This window comes from Rousettus aegyptiacus, unplaced genomic scaffold (assembly GCF_014176215.1).
Source record: "Rousettus aegyptiacus isolate mRouAeg1 unplaced genomic scaffold, mRouAeg1.p scaffold_m13_p_18, whole genome shotgun sequence".
Classification (NCBI taxonomy): domain Eukaryota; kingdom Metazoa; phylum Chordata; class Mammalia; order Chiroptera; family Pteropodidae; genus Rousettus; species Rousettus aegyptiacus.
The window spans coordinates 4,365,046-4,370,435 of NW_023416293.1; the positions used below are offsets into that span (position 1 = coordinate 4,365,046).

Here is a 5,390-nt window from a genome sequence, read left to right on the forward strand (position 1 = left end):
TCCAGCCAGACAGTGCCATTACATTTTTGAAGCAAAGCTGGTCATTTCGCCCCAGGGCTTCAAAATTGATTTCTCTAAGAAGGTCGCCCAGTCCCAAATGGAGTAATAGCTCTCTGCTTCTGGCGATCGCTAAGGGATCAGCCCAAAGTGACGTTTAGCTCTTCTTAAAAGATGATGCGTAGAATGCGCTTAATGATCTGTGGCCCAAGCAGAGAGGAAGGGAAAAAGGACGGGATTCCCTATCAATGTCAGGGCTGAGTGACAAGTGTGTGATCACAATGTGTCCATGACTTCCTCCCTTAAGGACCACCCATGCTGCACCCAAGAAGCTCCAAAGCTCTGAGGAGCCCAGCACTTCGGCTGCACCCTCTTGCCCTCCAGTGGGGCGGGGTTGTTGTGGGAGGGGTAACAGGTGTGTCACAGGTGGGAGGCCAAGGTCTGGAGTGCAGAGGTGCCTGCCTGGGAAGGAAGCCCAGGAGTGAGCGTTAAGGCGTGAAGCCTTGTGGGAGAGATTGTAACCAAGGTGAGGGCGCTGGCCTCTGGGTGGGGTTACTCAAATGACTGCAAGCATGTGGACACATAAGGCCGCCTTTGTCTAGCATGGGCAGGAGAATGAACGTCTCAGTGTGAGTGAACACTGGCAAATTTTCCAGGTAACCGAAACTGATTCCTTTAAGAATCCAAATGTTAAAGATTTCTTCTTGTTTTTAAAACTTTCTAAATCTTTTCTCTTTAACTTACCTGGATGTGGCTCTGGGTTCTCGCTACTGAAACTCCGTTAAGATTCCATGTCGAAGACTTCTGCCATTTGTGGGACACCCATCCTGCCCCCCACAAGCCCTTACCATCCTCACCTGTATTTATAGGTGCAGATTTACCAAGCTGTCACACTTATAGCTGCCTCTTGAGGACTTTCTCTTTCTATCTTGCTGACTTTAATTTGTGTAGAGCCGGGGAGCAGAATGTCAAACTTCTCAGGACGGGCTTGTAAGTAAGACTGAACACATTCTCAGGGCTAGCCCAAGCCCCCATACGGATTCCGTACCTGAGCTTTCTGTACACTGATTTTTAAAACAACATAAATGACTCTTTTTTATTATTATTATTCTTTTTAATTGTGGTAATATATATGACATACAATTCACCATCTTACTCATGTTTAAGTGTACAGTTTGGTGGCATTAGGTACAGTCACACTGTGGGGCGACCATTGTCACCATCCATCAGCAGAACTCTTTCCTCTCGCAGACCTGAAACTCTATACCCATTAGATGACAACTTTCCATTTCCTCCTCCCTTCGGCCCTGGAACCACCATTCCACTTTCTGTCTCTCTGAGTCTGACGACTCTAGGGCCCTCGTGTAAGTGAATCATACAATATTTGACCTTCCGTGACTGGCTTATTTCACTTAACACTATATCCTCAAAGTTCGTGCTGAAGCAGGTGTCTGAGTTTTCGTCCTTTTTGAGGCTGAATAATATTCTAGCCGAATACTGTTCAGCTGGAATATTCCTCCTTTTTAAAGTATAGACCACATTTTGTTTATCCGTTCATCCGTCGTTGGGCTGCTTCTGTCTTTTGGCTATTGTGAATAATGCTGCTGTGAATGTGGGTGTACGACTTTGTCTTTGACACCTTGCTTTTAATTCTTTTGAATATATATCTAGAAGCGGAATTACTGGATTACGTAGTAATTCTATTACTATTTTTTTTTTTTAGGAACTTCTATAATGTTTCCCACAGCAGGAACACCATTTTATATTCCCACCATCAGTGCATAAACATTCCAATTTCTCCATATCCTCACCACAACTTGTTATTATTATTTTTTTTGTCAAATGCATTTTTTTTTTTGCTTATTTATTGGTTCTTGGTTGTCTTTTAGGTAGTGAAAACTATCAGCTCCCAAACCTCTAGATGAGAGGGTGATTCCAATAATAAGTTAAGAAGGTACGTTACAAAAAAAAAAAAGACCAATATGTTTCACTTTGCACAGTAGTTTGATAATAAAATCATTAAAAAAGTAGCTGACATAGAGGAGCTAGTTATTTAGAAAAAAAGCCTATAATCGATTGTTTTATAAGATTTTTTAAAATGAATTTTTATTATAAAATAATATACATTCATTGTAGAAAACTTAGAAATTATAGAAAGGTAAATAGAAGAAAATAACATGACTATTTAGAGATAACTTCAGTAAACATTTTTGTGCACATCCCTCCATTATTTTTATATATTCTTATTTTTAAAAATTGGCCTCATTCTGTTCCTACCATTTGATAGCCTGGTTTTCCCACGTTACCATGTCTTTACATTATCATCAGATACCTATTTTTAAGTAGTTATAAGAAACTTCAAAAACATAATCACCTCTTATCATCTGAGAGGTTTTCATGTACTGGGTTTTTTTGGGGAGACCATTGAGTTAAAAAAATAATTAAACCTGTTTTTATAGGAGTTTCACTGGGTAGACTCTTTCCCAAGACTGTTACTCCCATTTTATAGATCATAAAAAACAGATGCCAGATGGGGTTCCAGGGTTCTGTTCTGATATATATATATTTTAATGGCAGAAATATTGATCTGTCACATATGAGAAAGAGCCATGCAGAATGGGCCCATCCAATTCAACGCTCACAGTCGGAGGAGGAAGAAAATCTCTAATTTGGACAACAGCTCCTAAAAAATAGGAAGACATCCTGAAAGATCATTAATTGTTGTGTAATTCCGTGAGTGGCTTTTGCTTCAGAGTTAATTGACAGTTATCAGTAATTCTAATAATGTTTTGGCACTGTCGGATCTCTGGGGCTCATGCCTTCATGTGTGTCTTTTTATAGAGCGATTAATACATGTTGGCAGTGTGCTTGTGATCTTTCTGAAATGCTTGAGGAGGATATTGTCGCTGCCGTAGCTTTGTGTATTTTGGGTCTTACAAATGATTTACCACTTACTAAATCTGAAATCTAAATTGTGGATTTGGCTCTGCGTGTTGCCAGCTAACAAATGCTGTAAAACTGGAAAGAAGGTAAGAAGCTATCATAGACTGCTTCAATTTCTAACTTTTCCCAGGGTAATCATGTGGAAAAGAAACTTCTGGGTTTATACATCAAAAAATATAATAGATAATTTGCATTGTTTAAAAACAATATTTGTCATATTCCATGTGGAAAAAATTCTTCATTATGTATTTTTAATTTGATGTATTTGAATAAACAACTTTTTTTTTAGATTCTAAATAACTACTGCAAGTTACAATTTAAGTAATAATTACTAGATTGCTTTAATTATGACTATACAGCTAAATAATGGACTATATTTTCCTAAGTATTATCATTCTTCTTCCTTTTGTTATGCCTTAAATTGTAAAAAAACAAGAAAAAAACATGACAGATAGAAACATAAAGACACAAACTTATAGGAAAATGTAAGAATGTGCTATTGCTGCTACATTATAGATTTAGACTACAATGGTGCAATTCTTCATTATCACATCTGTTGGCAAAGTTAATTGAGAAGAATCTTACCATCTTCATCTTATCACTTCATGGTGGGTAAGATGCTGCCACTAAAAGCGTCAAAGTTAACAACAGTCATCCAGCATTATCGACAGCACCATTTGATCCATGATCCAGTTTGGAGATATGTTAAAATATACTATTTTACTAGATTTCCGAGAATCAATATAGAATATAAAAAAAAAGTTAGAAGTAGAAAGATATTATAAATCAGCTATTTTAACTCAATTTACAGATAAGGAAACAGAGGCCTAAGTTAAACGACTGGCCTAAAAGCAGATTAAAAACAGAAACGTATTCACAGTCTTCTGTCTACATGGTCAGTCAACCAACGTTACCAGGCAGGAGTCAATGCAAGGCCCTCAGAATGCAAAAGCGAGTAAGACACCATCACTGTTCTTAAGGAGTTAAACTCCAGCGAGGAGAGGCCGCCAGCCCCGCAGCCAACCGCTCCGGCCGGCTGTGGTGTGGATCTGGTGGCACTTGGGCCAGGTGCCACCAAAGTCCAGAGAGAGCTGTTAACCTGAAGAGGTCAGGAAGGCTTCCCAGAAGAGGAGACTTTTGAGCCGAGCCTTATGGAGTGAACGTTTTATGTAGTCGTGGGGAGAAAAAGCAAAGGGCAACCCAACTAGACTACGCAGCGTGAGCAAAGCCACAATCCCGTGAGCAAGGATGGCAGGAGAGAGGAATGGTCAGCGGTCTGAGGTGCCAGTGTGGGAGGGGGTAGGGATTGGGGAGAAAAGGGAGGGAAAAGGAATGGCGGGAAATTGGTTTTAAAGAGTCTTGTGTGGCTAAATTGATAAAAACTGTGAATGTCATGCTAAGAAGTACAAATTTTATTCTGAGAATATAGGGCTCCATGGAAGGCTTATGAGGAGGGATAGGATACGATCAGACCTCGGTGGTGAGTTAGAAACTTACATTCTAAACAGGAGATGATGAGAGCCTAAACATGGAACAGTAGTAATAATGAGAAACAGAGAAGATATATGGATGGTCAATAAACACACGAAAAGATACTCAGCATTGTTAATCATCAGGGAAACGCAAATTTAAACCACTGAGATATGAGACAACATAGGAGATATGATATATGAGGAACACTACATACCCACTAGAATGGTTAAAATTAAAAGGGCTGACCATACCAAGTGTTGGCAGGAATGTGGAGCAAATAGACCTTTCATATACTGCTGGTAGATTGTAAAATGATACTACATTTGTTTTGGAAAACAGCTTGGCTGTTTTCTATAAAGTTAAATATATACTAATCACATGATCCAGCCATTCCAAATCGAATTATTTACCTAAGAGAAATGAAAACGTATGTCCACACAAAGACTTGTACATGAATGTTAATATCAGTTATAAATGCATAATAGCCTAAAAGCTGGAAACAACCCAAATGTCTATCAACAGATTAATGTATAAACAAATTTAAATAAATGCGGTACACCCGTACAGTGGAATACTACTCAGTAATAAAAAGGGATTATACTGGCGCATATAACGACATGGAGGAATCACAAAGACATTATGCTGAGTGAAAGAAGTGACGTGAGAACACATACTGCGTGATCACCTTTACCTGAAATTCTGTGATGACGTAAAGAAGACCAGCGGTTGCCTGGGGCTGAGGGCGAGGGAAGGATCCACTAGGAAGGGTTACGAGGGAACCTTCTGGGATGATCGAGGTGCTTTCTGCCTTGATAGTGATGGCAGTTACGCGGGTATAAAACTCATTGGAATAATGCACACTTAATGTGGATATAGTTTATTATATGTAAATTACACCACAATAAATTTCATTTAAAAATGATAAATTGAACTCCGATGGTAAATTTATAAAATAAACTAAAAACATGGTAGTCGAT

General features: G+C 38.9%; 1 long non-coding RNA gene across 1 annotated transcript; it reads left to right on the top strand.

Annotated features, from left to right (window-relative positions):
- On the top strand, window positions 1-3,238 carry LOC107517084. The gene is made up of 3 exons (XR_001598441.2): window positions 1-653; window positions 1,887-1,951; window positions 2,575-3,238. It is a non-coding gene; the product is annotated as an uncharacterized LOC107517084 (long non-coding RNA).
- Window positions 3,239-5,390: the final 2,152 nt, after the last annotated feature.